This window comes from Ambystoma mexicanum, chromosome 8 (genome assembly GCF_040938575.1).
Source record: "Ambystoma mexicanum isolate Mex_15411 chromosome 8, UKY_AmexF1_1, whole genome shotgun sequence".
Classification (NCBI taxonomy): Eukaryota; Metazoa; Chordata; class Amphibia; order Caudata; family Ambystomatidae; genus Ambystoma; species Ambystoma mexicanum.
The window spans coordinates 467,488,101-467,506,495 of record NC_090929.1 but is presented as its reverse complement, the minus strand read 5'-3'; positions in this window follow the sequence as shown (position 1 = coordinate 467,506,495).

The following is an 18,395-nucleotide window of genomic DNA, read 5'->3' as shown; positions in this document are numbered from 1 at the left end:
GTTTTTATTTATTGGTTATAAACGTTACGATGTCACATTAGTTATTTTGTATTCAATAGTTAGGTTTATGTGATATAAAGTCGTCCCTGCTTCTATATGCCTCAGATTTTCTTTGAGGGCTACATTCTTTTTAAATGTTGGTGTGGGCTTCAAACATTATTTCTCAGTGTTCAACCTTCCTGCATTTAGAATGTTAGAATTTCAGCAGCAAAACATGTCAAAGGCCACAGCTGATGCCCTGATTCTCTGTGGCTCCGACTGGACCACAATGCATCTTGTGCAAGGCTGGTTTTGTTAGGATCAAATGGACAGACCATCTGTAGTGCATGGTACAGTATCCCTTAAGTGTTTTGTGGTGGATTAATATAAAAAGGCAAACTGTGAACCTTACTGCTCTGCCATATGTGACAAGTCCTTCGAAATTATAGATGTGTAATTTGCTTGATTTGTCCGGGATGGTTAGTATGTCTCTACACTATGAAGTAATCTCTCACAGAATCGTGCTTCAGTAACTTTTCTGGCTAGTCTTCTCCGTGGGTTGCAGCCCAGGCTGCTCGTTCTCTTCCTCAGATATTAGTGATTGGTGGATCTTTCCCTTTCCCTTGACCAGAACCTCTGCATTTCTTTCTCTGCCTCCTCTTTTGCCACCTTCTTCTTTGTCAGGCCCTCATCCATCTCTTTTTCTGCCTTATCCTTACCCAGAGATTTGGCATTTTCTATCTCCCCTTTCTCTATGACCAGAGCTTCGATCTTTTCTCTCTCTCCACTTTCTCTTTAGCCACAGTGTCAACCTTTTTTCTGCTTGCTTCATAGCCACACCCTCTGCCTTCATTTTTTAGACTTTTTTTCACGGGCTGCAACCTCTGTCTTTCTTCTCTATTCTATCTTTGGAGGGGCCACAGCCTTTATCTATTCGTGGTCACAGTTCTTGTCTTTCTTCTCTAGCCCTGCTCACATTCTCTTCTTGTGGTAATCTGTCCTGATCACCCCCTTCCGTTCCTCTTTGGAGTTCTCCTCTTCCACCTGCTTCTACTCTTTTGGTTTTCTCCCTCTGTCCTACTTCTTCCACTAGCTGGGATTTCTCCATTCACTGGGTTTCAGCTCTCTCTTCAACTTTTTACATTCTCTGGGTTTTCTCTTTCCCTCCATTTTTCTCCACCGCCAGTTTTTACCGATACCGCAGAAGTGACCGATACCAATGTTTTCGAGGAAGAAATGACTGAATTGTTTTTCAAATTTTTTACCCCAAAAACATTTTTAATAAAATATATGTGGGGTGGGTCAGGGGCTATTGATAAAGGAAGGAGGAGAGATGCAGGGGGTAGGAGGGGGGTGGTCCACCTCTACCCCCCACAATAAAAAATGAAATTCGGTCACTTCACTATTTCGAAAACATGGATTTCGTCAATCACCTACATCCCGTTTTTACAGCCAGCCCACTGCTCACTCCGCTGGTGGCCATCTTCTCCACTTCACAGTCCTTGCCTTCTTGTCCAACAGGTATACAACAGTCTCATATAACAACTCACCAACTCTGTACCCACAAACTCTTTTTCAATGCAGTCCTGATAGCTGGCTTTTAGGGCAACGGGCTTGGATTGAATAACTCCTCCCTCGTCTCAAAAGGTTATATGTTCTGTCAGACCATGCTCAATTGCAGGCATGCTTTGTAGTTCTGATTCCCATATAGAAGGTTTTAAATAGACCAGTCCCCATTTTAGATTGTTCTTGTGTGGGAAGGTGGAAGCTGCTGTGATGCTATCCTGGCTCTTTCCCTCTGGCTGTAGGGCTTCCCTTTCATGTAGCCTGGTTTGGCTATATATCTGTATAGCTGGTGTGTTTGCCGTAAAGTCCTTACGTTAAACTGGGGGTTTGGAAAAACATTTGTCCTGTATTTGCTGTGTAAGAGTACATCCCACTGATTTCAACATGGGTGTTCTATAGAGAGGACTTTATTTCTAGTAGGCTAGCAGCTTTAGGAAAAACTTGAATTTCCCTTTCCTCGTGTCCCCCCTGTAGTTTGTGGGAGAAATAGGTTCCGTTTATGTGCCTGTTTGATGCACACAGAAGAGGTGTGGGTGTTACCTGAGAGGTGCGGATCTGCCATAAGTGTTTTCTTCAGGGCGAGGTAGATGCTTCTGTGAGGCGATTAGGGTTCCCATAGTCTTTCCTCCCTTCAGTCTGTAGTCAAGTTTCCCAGAAACGCTTTGGGGTTTCACAATGCGAGAGCAGGGTATTCTGGGAGATACTGTCCTTATTTGTTTGGTCATTCAAATGGAGTGTGTAATTTGTAGTTGGAATATGTCCCTAAGAGTCCTACATGGTGTCTCTGGCTTCAAGGATCCGGTGAGATCAGTAACAGGTACTTGTGACGATGACTTTGGGGTCAGTTTGTTACACATATTAATACCCAAAGCCATTTTGCAGTGCTCAAGTCGAGGGTACACGGGGTAGACTTAGTGCACCCACTTTTTCCAGAGGGTGGACACAGTGCCCCCGGGTATTTTAGAGACTGTGTAAAATGAGAACTTTTGACTGTCTTGTTTGAATTTATGCTGACCTAGGGATTCAAACAGCAGTCACCAGGTTCGCAGGCCAGGTAGTTCACCAGTGAACCATATAACTGATGAAAAATACAATGCAACTAAAGTTGAAATGACATATTTCGGGACTGCATGTTCCAAGTATTCGCTCCAGGTATTCAGTCTTGGAGTTTAAAACATACACACCTGTTTAAAGGTTTCAAACACTATCAGAAGAAAATATCCTCTCTTCGTTTTTGGTGGGTGTTGATTTAATGAAAGGCAAATTCCATTCATTCTGTGCAATTTACATAGTTTTTGGAAGCCAATTGAATGAAATGTGCATATGCCATCTTGTTGTGCTAATTTCTGGTGATTTTACACCCCACTACGTATGTTAAGGAGTCCCCCCACTTACTGTTTTAGGACTTGACCCCTGCCATTTTGACTACATATGTTCTTATCTATCCAAATTGTGTGTGGTGGCTAAAGCGTGCTGTATCCACCATGGTGAAGTCAGAAGAACATTTTGAAGACATACTTGGAAACCACATACATGCAATATGGTGGTTCCTCTGCTCCCTCATTTTAATCATCGTCCTCCCTCTCATCTCATCCTCTCGTCCAGCATTCTATTACGTGCCCCAGGGAGGTCCAAGTGCTACATTAGCCAACCTCAAATTCACATTGCACTTCTTACGAAACACACACGTTTACATAGCCGCAAAAGGAACAAGGTTAGACAAGCCATACTTTTCAGATGTGTCTGAGTTATTAATGGGTAACCCTGAGAAAATGGCAATCACCTAATCCTGGTGTAAAATAGGCATTCATAGTTGCTCTACTACACCCAAGTGCTACACAAGCTACCAAAAATATAAATTAGTTATATGTTTCTATTGTATGATCCTTAGCGCATTGCCACTGTCAGAGATGGTGGGCTTTGTAGCTCAATTTCTCCAAGACCCCGGGCCCAAACACAAAGAGCGTCCTGTCATGCATATTCGGGATACAAACAGCCAGCATAGTCTCCTTATCAAACCCACTATCCCGTCTCGCACCTGCACTTATTCCACTATGATCACAAGAATTTATATTGTCAGTGATCTCTCAGAGGGAACCTTTCACTGCTCATCCTGCCTTTGGACATACATGTTTGCTTGCCCCATTTTTCACACTCCACTGTGGCAGACTCCATCAGGGCAAAGAAAATCCTTTGCAAAGCGCTGATCAACTCTGCCTGCTTCTCAATTCTATCCTCCTCCCAGCCGTTCGATCGGGACGTAAGCCCACTCAACAGCGGTACAAGGCGATGACAACATCAATACAAGGTGATCACTGGCAGAAGGTGCGTTTGAGGTCCATTAGAATGTAAAGGCAGGGATGTACCTGTAGTCAAGTTGAATGTGTGCATTGTGGGTGCCTGGAGGGGAGGGTGAGTTTCTCAATGCACCTAACATCGCTCTCAACATTGTAAAGTTGTAATTAGTGTCTCCCGACATGAAAATACAAGCACATCTTCAACAGGGCTGGAGGATCTTAGTGGGAAAAATTACTTGTTTAGAGGGGAAATTAGTGTTACTTTTAAGTCGGATATTACCTGGTAAGGATTACTTTCAAAGAGATGTCTAGCGGAGGTTGTGATACCAAGATTACGGTAGTCCGATGTAGAGTGCGCTAATGCCTCTATTGATGTAAGTGATTTAAGATGAATAACTTGTGTTGGTTGGCTGCAGTGTCAGTTGATATAGGTCCTACCCTTGACCTATGTGTGAAAAGTGAAGCAATTTTAACTGAGGCTCTGCACTAACCAATATGAATCAATCCTGAATATATAACAATATTGTTCACTAATTACAGTAATATTTATAATCAAATTGTATATACATAGGGATTTAATATTGCATAACGCAATAAATTTAATTATCTGCCCCGAGAAAAACCGATGGTCGAAACACCTGCCAGCTCCTGGATGCCAATGAAATGTTTATGTTAATATATGACATGCAGTAGGCTGCTGGCTGTAACTGTCTAGTTTATGTTGACATGTGACTTTTAGAAGGTTGATGTCAGGTTACTAATGATTTGTTGATTCAATTGTAACACTGGATAACTTTTGGGAAAACCAGAATTGGAAGACTCAACCAATAAGGTTGTAGGATGTCTATGTGATGTTTATGTTAACTTAATTGGAAAAAGTTAATGTAATTGTTACATCGAACAACGTTTTGGAATATGAGAAAGAATTGAAATAAAAAACGTTTTGATTCTATCAATTTTATTAATTTTCTTAATGTATTGGACTTTTATATGGCGCTTATACACATGTGTTTCCAGGCATCACAAGACAAGATGGGGAGTGAGGGGGGGAACATGGGAACCATAAATGAAGAACAACACAAATGGTTATATTGGACTTGTGAGAATCCTACCGTGCAAGTGCATGACAAAAAAGTTAAGTGCATGGGTAGAGGGAGAAGTGCAGTAGTGAGGTGCCCGAAGGGAGGGTGTGGACAAGTGCTGGGTAGGCCAATGTGGCATGTACCAGAGTTAGAGGGGGAAAGGGAGGATGCATGTGGTGGACAGGTTGGACCAGGTTGGGCTGGCTCAGGAAAGGGAGCCAGAGGGCCAGTTCTGGTAAAGATCCCGGGGGGACTGGTAGGGGCTGGTCTGTTCCCAGTATGACTGAAGGGACCAGGCCCCAGTCGCAGCAGCAGAAGGAGAGTTAGCATGGGAGGGGAGAGGGAAGGAAGAGGGGAAAGGGAAATTATTGAGAAGTTTCCGGAACTTAAGAAGATCCGGCTCAAGTGTGAGGGGGCAGAGAGGCCATTCCAAAGGGAGGAACCAGCAGAGGATAGGGATCTGCCTCCCACTCCCTGCTTGGAGAAAGGTTTAACCTGCAGAGAGTTTGAGCCAGAGAACCGAAGGACTATGGCTGGGAGGTATTTAGGGAAGGCAAGCTGGATGTAGAGAGGTCCTAGGCCCCAGACAGCGTTGTGGGTGATGCAAAGGGTCTTGAATGTGATCCTTGTGTACACCGGGAGCCAGTGGAGAGTATTGAGAGCTGGAGGGATGCAGTCCCTGGGCTTCAGGCCAAGGATAAGTCTTGCAGTCCTTTTTTGGATTAGTTGAAGGGGGCGAAGGGAGGAAAGAGGCAGACTGAGGAAGAGGGTGTTGCAGTAGTCTGGCCTAAAGAGAACCAAGGCCCTGGAGACGTTGAGCTTCTGGGGAAGGTGAGGAAAGGTAGAATGCCCCTGAGGAGGTGTAGCTAAAAGTTGGACTTCCTGGCAAGGTCTCTGATGTGTAGAGAGAAAGAGAGAGAGGAGTCAGCAATTTTTTTGCCTCACAGGTGGGTGAGGAGTGGGGACCCAAGGAGTCTGGCCAGAGAGTGGGGGGGGGGACAATGAAAAGGCGTAAATAATTACTGTAATTAGTGAACAATATTGTTATATATATTCAGGATTGATTCACGATGCCTCCAGGCTGTTGCATGCTCTATACATGTTAATAATAAATAAATAAATATTGGTTGGCGCAGAGCTTCAGTTAAAATTGCTTTGCTTCTAGCAGAGGTTGTGTTTGCAGTTCATAACAATGTAAAGGCAGGAAAGAAGCCGTAGCTAGGTTGGACGTACCTCCCATTTGGGGAGTGAGGCAAGGAGACGTATTATGTGTTTATGCAATGTATGCATCACTCTTAACATTTAAAAGTTGCAATGAGGGCCAACGGATATTAAAATAATATCCCAACTTTAGATTTCAATTGAAAAGCAAAGCCTGCTCAGGGTTAAGAGTTGCAGCTAGTCCAACAGCACCTATACACAGTATGTGTATCCTGGGACGTGTTCCTACATTGAATATCTTTTAAGAACACACATTGGCAAAGCCAACCATTTTGGCTCATTTAACAAGATTTTGATAGGCATTTGCCAGGCAATGCCATTATACACCCAGTTCAGCACACCTTTTGCCAGATGTTGCCATTGAGCCAGGTAGTATCATTATGGCAGTGCCTGGCAAATGAATCCCACATGCCCACGCAAAAGCCAAAATGGTTGGCAATGCTGAGGCTTGTTTCCATCTGAAGTTGATAAAGCCAGGACCAAAGGCTTTTGGAAATAGTAACATCGGAAACACATATTAAAATATTGGTACCCAGTCAATTTACCGAAAACATTTCAGAGTGGCACATTTGACTAAAATCCATAATACCGGAAAACACCAAAAATATTAATATATTTAGGGTAGTGGGGTGAGGGTTTAAAATGTGTCGGGATAGGGTTGGGGTGGTGTTATAAGGATAACAAAATCGTGGGGTTTGGAGGGCAGTTCCCCCCAAATTATTGGTCGGTATTTTGGTCGCAATGAAATGTACCACTGTGAATTTTCTGTTGGTAAAATTACATATAACTAAAATATTGACACTCCATACACTGTTTAGCCACTATACAGCTGTTATTGGTATTCCTTTCCTGTTCGTTATTGCACCTTTGGCTGGGGCCTCCCTCTGGAACAGCCTCCCTGCCACTCTAAAACTTGAGGAGAACCATCTCCGGTTCCGGAAGCACCTCAAGGCCTTCCTCTTTGCATCTGCCATTGCCCCCCATCTCCCTTGCTGATCTGCTCTCTCTTGGCACCGTGCACCTGGCCACCCTTTGTCTGCTGGGCACAGGTACCTGCTCACCCTGCCACCCTTCTGCACTGCCTCCCGGCCACCCTTTGCACTGGGGACTGTATCTGTACCCATACAGTCCCCCAACCCCAATTTTCTTCTTTTTATGCACTTATCAGACTTACCCAGTTTTTCTGCTGTAATCCTAGCACTTGCCACTCGCTGGCTGCACTACCCCTGTTTATTGCTCCATTATCTATTTTAATTGTATTTATTATGATTTATCTGTTTCTCCTCTGCTCCAAACTTTCCACTCTACCCACTCCATGCACTTTTCCCCTTCCCCATGCACTTGCACGTTCTCAATGCCACTGGGCCTAGTAGGATCGCTGTTTTGCTCTCCCCGGTTCCCCTCCCTTGCCTTGTCCTGCTCTGAAACACTTGTGTACGAGCACGATAAAAAAATATCATATCATATCACCTTAAAATCGCGAATTTGCATCATTATATCCACAGGGAATGAATATTGCAGAGGTACAGTTTTGGGTAGGTCACATCCCTCGTGCAGAAAGGCCTGCCAAAAACACGAAACCTGTTGTGGGCTTATGTATTAGACACGGGGCGAAAGGCGTGGTGTGCTGACACGGTCTCTTTTATCTCTCTGCCATCACATTCCATCATTCTGCTGTTTGTATTAAAGCTGCTTTTAAAAATAGAAACCGTGTTTTTAGGTTGCAGTGCCTTCAGGCGAGTCAGTTAAAAGCAGGCGGCATACAACGTCCCAACTCTTTTAAACCGGTTTTAGTTTGAAATAAGGTCCTCACCAAGCCACTTAGGCTCCGTCGCCTGTTTTGGTCAACGTTTTGGGGTGCATTGCTCGGCAGACCGGACTATAACCGACTAGGCCGAGCCCAACAGGTGGTACTGGCATTGCCCAGCTCTATCACCCCTCAGAAGCTCGGGCTACACGTAAAGATCGGAAGAGATAGTCGAACTTTTGTAGGTTATGTTAAGGGCCACGCTGCCATTGTGTGGGAGTTGTTAATGGACACCTGCCGTGTGCGTCAAAGGTTAACAGCACATTTAGCAGTAAAAGGTGAGAGGCCATCTCCCCTGGTGCTCTGTTGTGTAGGGACAGTGAAGGGACATTCTGCGGTTGTGTTAAGGTTCAGGTGAGGGTTGATGTACGTTCTCGGTGGGTCGTGAAGGGGCATTCTGCCACTACACGCGACGTGAACGGTCATTAAGACCGTATGTAAAGAGTATGAGCTGTGAAGGAAAATGTAGTGATGTGCGCAGTGTGGCGGTTTATTTTTACACTTGCGCGAGGTGCGCGTGAGCTTTTGCCCGTGCGCGCGCGATGGTGTTGGGACATGATGTTTGAGCACCCCATTCCCACAGAAATCACAGGGTTAACTCTTGCCGCGTGTACCTTGCGTGTCTCGGGGATGCTCCAAGCCCCTGGTCCCCATGGCTCACCCCTAGCAACCTTGCCTTGGTGTTTGGCTTCACCGCCAGGTAATTGGTCTCTGAGGGGCAGGGAAATGTCAGGAAAGTGCCTGGGGGCTCGCTGTGCAATCACCAGAATAAATTACCAGCAATTTCTTTCCATTCCAGTGATGGGTTTAATTGTGGCACGCAGAAAGTTCAACGTTCTCAAAGTCTGCTGTGTGATGGGGAACATGTTGGGGATGTGTGCTGTTTGCTTCTCTACATTATCACTTTTCCTGCTGAAGGGAGTGGCCAGAAGGATGCACCCCGAAATTGTGAAACAGGTCTGGTGCCAAATAGTGCGACGCATCTAAAAATCCGGCAAAGCTGGAGTGGGCAGTCTTCTGGCTCACACGTGACTCTTTATGCCCCAGCCCTGCCGACCTTGCAGATGTTCTAGCCTAGCACAGACTTCGCAAGAGGGCCTTCCCCCTCAGACGAGGACCACTAAGACTGCAATTGGCTAATTGATGGATTTTGGCTTCATTTGTAGGCGTCAATGCATTTGTGTAACAGACGAACTGTGTAGAGTCGACTACTTCTAGTCAGAGGCGTTACGAGCCAGTATTGTCTAACCTGTGGGGCCTGAAGCTAATGTAGTTTGTTGCAGTGACATTAACATCTCTAAATGCGCACACAGTGCTGCTGAGTGGACATTTACAGATTTTGGGTGGGCTTTGCCCGCTCTGGCCCTACCCTGTCTATGCCTCTGCTTCTAGTTACTTACATGGCAAGCACTCTATGAAAAGGGTATTCCATGACAACAAGAAAAGGAACAGGGATAGATGGGCAAGTAATCAGAATTCTATTTCCCCATTTGGTGGAGGTTAAAGGCTAAAAGACTGGAGCTCATATGGCTCCTGTACGTAAATTTCCCAGAGGGGAGCACTTATGTGCAAACAAGTCCCCTCTGGGCGATTTTTGTAATGTGCACTGCAGAGTACAAAAGCGAAGTGTAAAGAGACATGGAAGCCTCTTTACAATCCAGTGCAAACAGAGTAAACGCTACAGTGAATGCTATGGAATCCACCTGCTTTTTGCTGGAGCAAAAATCCAGCGTTTTGCATATGAAATCATTCATGTTAGGCTTGCAAGAAAACATTATCCTGGCATAAAATCAATTTTATTTTAAAGGCGGAAGAGGAAACGTAACTCTGGTTCCGCCCCAGAGCAGGAATGGAGGCATTAAGGCAGGCCTAACACGTTACGCCTTGCCTTCAGTCCCTCCATTTACTCTCCAGGGGACTCAAACATGAGCCCATGTGTCTGCTGACTGTGGCAGACAGTGTGGGTTGGGTACAATGTGCTGGAAACAGGGTCTGCCGAAAAAGCTGGAAAAACAGCAAGTTGTGACTTGTGCTTGCGAAAGACCTTTGGGCTCTACACAGGGTTGGCATTAGGATAATTCTTTATTTAAGAAAACGTACGTAAACCCATATCCCAATCAAGATCCTTTCCCCAACATAGCCATTCTTATAATTAAGATTCTCAGGTCAACATCGTTTAGAGCAACCTTGTGCCTGCAACCAGCCACAACCCTCAAAATCAGGCATCCAAGCATCTAAAAAATGCTAACTGAGCAGCCAGGACTAGCACCTGCCTGTCTATCCCTTCTCAATGCCTCTATTGAGCAGTGGACTCTCCCATTCATTCGCTTGCAAAACAGTACATCTCAAGCCCCTGGTAAAAAAGCCCAACGATCTTGCTAATTACTGTCCAATATAAAACACACATTTCATCAGCAAACTCCAGGAGAAATTCATCTACCAATAGCATCCAGAATATGTCACGACCAACAATTTCCTCCATGAATCACAACACAGATTCAGGCCAAATAGAAGAATAGCATCCACGCTGTACTCGATTTGGGACATGCTAAAGAAGAACATGGACATATGCATAAGCAGTGCTCTGATCCTGCTGGACATCGCAAACACATTTGACACCATGAGTCACAAGATTCTACTAAAAACACGTCAAGGCATTGAGGTGAAGAGAACCACTAATGGCGCCTTTCAGATCAACACCCCACAAGTTTACATGTCAAGTAGCCCAAGGTTCCAGCCTGCCACCTCTTCTTTTCAACATATACATGGCCTCCCTCTTGGATCTCATCGGAAGTACAGGTCTCATATGCATCAACTATGCAGATGACACACAAATAGTTTACAAACTCAGCAATGACATAACAACGGATATGCCTGACCCCAAACACATTCCTTGCACACAACTTTGAATCAACTCCAACAAACAAATGCTTAACCCATCTCCACTGGTCAAGAATAATGGGTCCTTGCTTAACGTTTTCCTCTAGAGTAAGGAATCTTGGAATCACAGTGGATAAGAATCTTACATTAGAATCATACATTAAATGTTAAAGCCATTGTGAGAAGCTGCTTCTTCCAACCCTGCAACCTTCAACACATCATGCCTTACCTAATTTTCTCACACGGCATCATAGAATTTCTCACTGAATTATCAAGACTCGATAACACCAACAGCCTTGATCTTGTACTCCCAGAATATCTACTCAGCAGAATACAAAGAGTCCAAATCGCAGCATCTAGACTACTTCTGAGACTGAATAGATACAATCACATCAATCCATCACTCTGCACACTTCATTGGCGCCCAATAAAAAAAGCCTCCATTTCAAAACTTTATGCATCACTCACCACTCCTACAGCAGCAAGGGCATGTAATTCATCACACAGAAATTTTCACACTATACAATCCAGAAACAATGCACTGGTAATAGTACCAAATCTCAGCCGAAAGCAGCATACATCTTCCAAGAAACCAAAGTTTGGATCTCCCTTATGCAAGGGTGTTGAAGAAGGAAACTGACAGAAAGGGGGAATGGTGGTGGTAATAGACTTTCATTTTTGCATAAAAAGGCCCTCACACTACGTATCAGACACTCTTCCCGTGGTGTTTTTAGAGTATATGCCGACAGCTCTAGCCCACTCTCCAGGATAAGGACTCCCTTCACCAGGTGTCTAAAAAGTTCTTTATCACAATCTTCAGCATGATGTACACTTTGCCACTCTCGTTTGGTGTTAGAAAAGTCCCAAATCTTTCTTGTTTGAACACTTGGCTCAGTGCTGCCACTGTGACAGGGAAGTTCTCCTTGCTTGCTCAGATCCCTTTTGTTGTGGTCCCAGACCCTTCTCTGGTGTTCAGTGGGTTTAATACTGCCACTGTGACAAGGAATATCTCTTTGGATGCTTGGTTTCCAATAGTTGGGGTCTCCAACCCTCCTGTGGTGGTCAGTGGGTTTATTGTCACCACAGCGTCGAGGAAGCTCTCCTCAGGTGCTTATTGCGATGAATCACGAGATGTTGTCACTTCTCCCTGAGGGAGAGCCCCTTCTCATGAGGCCTATTAGATGCCGCTACCCGATAGTACCCATTGGGGTGGTACTGAGCGGGAGGATCTCCTGGGGAGAGACTCCCCCTCTGGAGATCAGGGAGGACATCTCAGGAGAAGGAGGTATAACAACCCTCTCTCTACATCTCACACACCTCCTTACACTACGAACCCCAATGACCTATCTACTACTCTCATGTATGTCTGTAAGACTGAGAGGTACACACCTAATGAGAAGAGTAAGAGTAGGATGACATGACAGGAACTTTCTTAGTAAGTACTTGGATGAGGAGGAGGAACTGCAGAGCGACAAAGAGTCCTCAGGAGAACTTAGATGGCCCTGCTAGTTGTTATTGCCCATTCATTATAAAAAGTAAAGAAGGACTTATCAGGTTGTCAGACCCTCCCAGGAGGATCTGCAAGTCTGGAGGACGTGCAGCGTGGAGAAGGGAGGCCGCTGCTGACCAGGAGGTGTGCAAAGGAGCCAAGGAGTCCCTACCCGGTCTGCCATACCTGGGCCCTGAGGAAATGGAAGAGCAGAGGTCTGAGTGGAAGCATTAACCAGACCGCGTGGTTGTGGCAAGAAGCGCAATTCGCCCAGAGAGAAGTGCTGCAGAGCCGCTGCAGGTGCTGCGGAAGCAGCACAAGAGTGCGAGAAGCCAGGCAAGATGTCAGAGGAGCACACAACCGACGGAGAAGAACCAGCAAAGTCCTAGAAGGTACATGGGATGTCCGGACACAGAAAAGGGGCAAGAGAAACCTCAAACGTGGGGTCTGCAACTCAGATATACCCAAAGAGAATATCTTAAGCAATTAGCCATATGATACCTGGCAGGAGAGTGAACCAGGTATATCGGGAACAAAATACAGAGGTGAAAACAGGGTTGGGGACCTGCACCTTGAGAAGGAGGTCCTCATTAGCCATTTTCATTTTGGCAGTACCTAGCAGGCGAGTGTACCAGGTCTGCCCAGATGAAACCCTAAAGAAACCCAGGTCTAGGACCTGCACCAACAAGTACATATATAAGAAACACCAGGGGAAGGAAGACATTACCCCTGGCATTGTGAACTGTGACAAAAAGCCTGAGTAAGGCTAGGGGGAGGGTGATATTCCCCCCAGCATTGTGAATTGTGAAAGAGAGCCTGAGAAAGGGCAGGGGATTGGAGACCTTCCTACGAGCATTGGGAACTGTGAAAGAGAGCCTAAGAAAGGCCAGCGGAAGAGAGTAATTCCCCCTGGTGTTGTGAACTGTGAAAATAGAGCCAATAGAGTGGTAGAATAAAGTCAAAGAAGGTCAGGAAAGGAAGTCATTCCCCTAGCATTGTGAAATCATGAAACCAAGTAAAAAGAGAGTCATGGGGAAGGGAGTCATTTTCCCCTGGCTTAGTGTAGGGAAAACACTGACAGCCAGACATCAGGAAAAGGGAGTCATTCTCCTGGTAATTGAACTTACAAGAAGGATCAAACCAGTGATCCAGGGGAAGGGAGCCATTCCGCCATGGAGGAAAGAAATAGTGAACTTCTGATACAGAGTGTTACAGGATCAGCAATTTTTTTTGTTTGTGCAACATTACAACCAGGCAAAGGGAGTAATTCCCCTTGGTGAGGAACTTTGCAAAAGAGCTTTGCCGTTCAGCCCATGAGGAGGGAGTCATGTCCCTGGACCAAGAACATTGGTATAATCCTTAGTTTAGTTGTAAGTGTAAGGGACAGAGATGAACAAGTTACTTACCTCTGGTAATATTCTTTCGACTGGATGTTCTTCCCACGTATGCCTTATCTTTTGGTATCTTCCCTTCAGCTGCTTCTGAAACATTTTTCGGCAGAAGGCGCTGTGCCATCTCAGATTCGAGTCAATGTCATCATCGGTATATATAGCACGTGCAGCACCCGTTAACTTCAGCTCTGTTTTTACACCTTCCTCTTGCAGAAATACCAGCATCAATGAGTTCCAGAAAGTACAAGACTTTGAAAGAGCGTAAAGTGTAATGCTTGGAAATTCTACAGCGGGGTAGGTTGGGAGGGGCGACGAGGAATACGAAAGAGGAACATCCAGTCGAAAGAACATTACATGGGGCAAGTAACTTGTTCTTCGAATGGATTATGTCTTCCGACGTATTCCTCATCTTTTTATAGATAAGCAGTGTTAGGTCTTGGAGGAGGGAGTAAGAATGTTTAGACTTACGATTTGTCATGGATTGAATGTAGGACAGCTTTCAAAAATCCTCCTTCTTGGCTGAAGGATGAATCCAGACAGTAATGGTTAGTAAAAGTGTGAATGGTAGACCAAGTGGCTGCACAAATGTCTTTTATAGGGACCCCTCTTTGCAAAGCAGAAGATGTTGCCTTGCCCCTTGTAGAATGAGATATCAGGTGTTCTGGGGGATCTTCCCCAGCCAATCTGTAGCATTCTATAATAGCAAGATTTATCCATCTGGACAAAGTTTGTTTTGTAACTGGAAGACCCAGTTTGTTTCCAGTGTACTCATTGAAAAGTAGGTCATGTTGATGTATTTTGGTCATTGGTGAAAATTAAAAAGCTCATAGCCCTTCTGGGATAAAACCTCTGAAGCCTTTCCTTTATCTTGCTAGGATGAGGAGGAGGAGGATATAATGTAGGAAGTACAATTTTCTGGGATAAATTAAAATCTGAAACAAATTTTGGCAAAAATTAAGGTTTCACCCCAAGGACAATCTTGTCCTTGTAAAAAAAATAGTAAATGGAGGCTTACTAAAAAAGGCCTGAAACTCACTCACCCTGCGGGCTAATGTCAACACAACTAACAGAATGGTTTTGAAAGTTAGTAGGACATCAATAAAGGGGATCAAAGGGAGCACAGCAGAAATTTCAACACAAGTTTGAGATACCAAATCGGTACTTGAAAAGGTGTAGGAGGGAACACGTTAGTGAGCCCTTTAAGAAATGGAATGATATGATATGATATTTTATTTGTATTGCGCTCATACACAAGTGTTTCAGAGCGTGACGAGGCAAGGGAGGGATACACGGGAGGACAAAACAATTATCTTACTAGGCCCAGTGACATTGAGAACGCACAAGTGCAGGGGAGAACGAAGGGGGAAAGTGCAAGGGGGGTGGGAGAGGAGGAGTGAAAAGTGCCAGCATGGTGGTAAATGCAAGGCTAAAGCGCAGACAAGGGGTGTTTAATAAGTGAAGGTAAGAGGACTGTGGGGTTGCAGATACAGACCCAAGTGCAAGGGTTGCCAGGAGGCAGTGCGGGTGTGTGACTGGAAAGGCAGGGACCTGGGCCCGAAAATCATAAGCTAACCAGGTGCCCGGTGCCGAAGCAGACAGATCAGCAGGGGTGAGGCAGAAGCAAAGAGGAAGGTCTTGAGGTGCTTCCAGAACCGAAGATGGTTCTCCTCAAGTTTCAGAGAGGCAGGGAGGCTGTTCCAGAGGGAGGTCCCAGCCGAGGAAGGAAATCTACCCCCAACTCGTTGCTTTGAGAAGCAAAGAGCTAGGATGGTATTTAAGGAGGGACAGTTCAAGGTATTGTGGACCCAGGCCCAAGAAAGCCTTGTGCCCAATGCAAAGTGTCTTAAATGTAATCCTTGCAGCCACTGGGAGCCAATGAAGAGATTTCAGGGCTAGAGAGATACGATCCTAGGGCTTGAGGCGAAGGACAAGTCTTGCAGCCCTGTTCTGGATAAGTTGCTGAAGGCGAAGAGCAGAGAAGCAGGCAGATTTAGAAATAGGCTGTTGCAGTAGTCCAGCCTAGAGAGAACCAGAGCTCTAGAGACAGTGAGCTTCTGGGGGAGGGAGAGGAAAGGAAGAATACCTCTGAGGAGGTGCAGTTGGTAGTTTGACTTATTAGAGACGTCATAGATGTGAGGAGAAAAGGAGAGTGTGGAGTTGAAGATGACCCAGAGGTTCTTAGCCTCACAGGTGGGAGCAGCAAGAGGGCCAAGGGAGGCCGGCCAGAGAGTAACAGGAAAGGAGGGTGCAGGTGTGTGTACCGATGAAGAGAATCTCTATCTTACTGGCATTAAGGCAGAGATCATTGACGGCACGCCACTCCTGAATAGCAGACAGACAGTCAAAGATGAAAGAAGGAGAAGAGTTGGCAGAGGGAAGCCTGAAAACGAACTGAGTGACATCCGCATAGCACTGAAAGTTGGAGCGGAGAGCTGCAATCCAGTGGGAGAGAGATGCCAGGTATTGGTTGAAAAGCCAGGGAGAGAGTTTAGACCCCTGGGGGACACCACAGGTAGAGAGTGAATGATTAACGGCATTTTGAAATAAGATACCTCTTCCGATGTGCGCTGCCAAATAACCTTTTATTGTTCCAATCTGGAGCCCCAAATTTGCTAAGTGTAACAAAAATGACAACACTGTAAGTGTATAGTGCTAAAAAGGATCCACATCCTTTACCCTACAACAGCTGCACAATGTATTCCAATGGCAGAGGTATAAGGATTACGTTGCTGGCCTTCTGGCCGAAAGCAAAATCTCCATTACGTTATCCTGCAGGTCCCAATCCTTATAGCTCAACCTCTCAGAAACTGTCTCCTAGAGCTCCTCTTGTAAGAAATTCCCTGGAGCAGAACAGTTTGCACTTCCGGTCGACTCTGGTTGCAAATAGATCCACTTGATGGTTTCCCCAAAGTGGTGAAGATTTCTTGAAGGACTTCCTGAGCTAGGGGAGACCGTGCTCTGCCTGCTCAGAGGGTCTGCCGCCCTGTTCTCCTTTCCAGCTAGGTGCACTGCCATCAGGGAGATTCCTTCTTGAATTGCCTAGAACCAGAGCTGCATTTTCTCTCTGCACAGTGGTAGTGACTCTATACCTCCTTTCCAGTTCAGGTAGTACATGGCCACTGTGTTGTCCGTCATTATCAGGACATTCTTTCCCCGTACAGAGGGCAGAAAGGCCTTGAGCACTAGTCTGATTGCCCTCAGCTGTAAAAGGTTAATGTGTAGTTTGGACTCCGATGGGACCAATGACCACTGACTGTCAGATCGTTGCCGTGAACTCCCCATCCCGTGAGTGAGGTATCCGTAACTACTGTTATCTCCGGCCATGGTTGCCAAAAAGGTTTTCCCTTCAGAATAATGCCCTTGCAAGCCCACCACAGGAGATCATGTGTGACCCTGCTTGGAACCCGAAGGAGGTCTGTCATCCTGCCCAAGAATTGAGACCACTGTGTTCTGAGAGACCATTGGAGGGATCTCATTCTCAGGCGAGCCTGTGGCACTAGGAAAATGCAGGATGCCATGAGGCCGAGCAACCTCAAAAAGTTGAAGCCCAGAAGACGCTGGGCCCTCTGGAATTTGGTGACCATCTGCAGAATGTGTTGAGCACTCACCTCGGGTGGCGAGGCTTTTTCTGAGGACGCATCCATGACTGCTCTGATGAACTGGAGTCTTTGAGATGGTATTATGTGGCACTTCTTGTAATTGAGAGAGAAGCTCAGTCAGTGGAGAGAGTGGCAGGTGATGCTGAGATGTTCCAGGGCCTGTTCGAGAGAATGTGCCCTGATCAGCCAATTGTCCAGGTAGGGGTAGATGTGAATCCCCCCTCTCCTGAGACTCGCTGCCACCACCGCCATCAGCTTGGTGAAAACCCTTGGGGCGGAGGTCAGCCTAAATGACATAACTCGAAACTGATAATGAGAAGTGCCAACAGTGAACCTCAGGTACTTTCTGTGCTTGTGATGAATAGGGATGTGAAAGTAAGCACCCTGAAGGTCCATTGACACCATCCAACCCTGGAGCTGAAGGGCATGAAGGATCTGAGAAAGTTTGACCATCTTGAACTTGTCCTTCCTGAGGAAATTGTTCAAGAATCTCAAGTCCAAGTTGGGTCTCAATCCTCTCTCCCTCTTGGGGATTAGGAAATAGGGAGAGTAGCACCCTTTTTTCCTCTCCATTTCAGGTACTGGTTATATAGCACCTTTCCCTAGCAAGCTCAAAATGTTCTGCATAAGAAACGGATCCGGAACTTTGAATGAGTGGCTCCACCGTGGATGGTCTTGTGGCCTTTTTAGAAAGGGGAGGCAGTAACCACAGACTTCTGTTTCCAACGCCCATGCATCTGAAGTAATACCCTGCCATACTTTCAATTGCCGCATGAGTATGCTTTCCAACAGGATTTTGTGGGTTAAGGCCTCAGAGAGGTTTTGAGGTGACTGAAGCAGCAGCTGATGGTAAAGTAGCCATTGCTTGGGTGGACTTTGCACCTCCCCTCATCCACCATGAGGGAATCTTCTTTGGCCCGTTTGACTAGCCAGTCCTCTTGCACATCTAACTGAGGAGTAGAAGTGAAAGGACTTTCCCCTCCAAGATGATCCACTCGGGTGAGATGGTTGTGGCTGTCTGATGGTGGCACCAAGGGATTTGGCTGTGGCCTTTGAGGTTTGCAGCTTCTATAGGCTTTCGTCA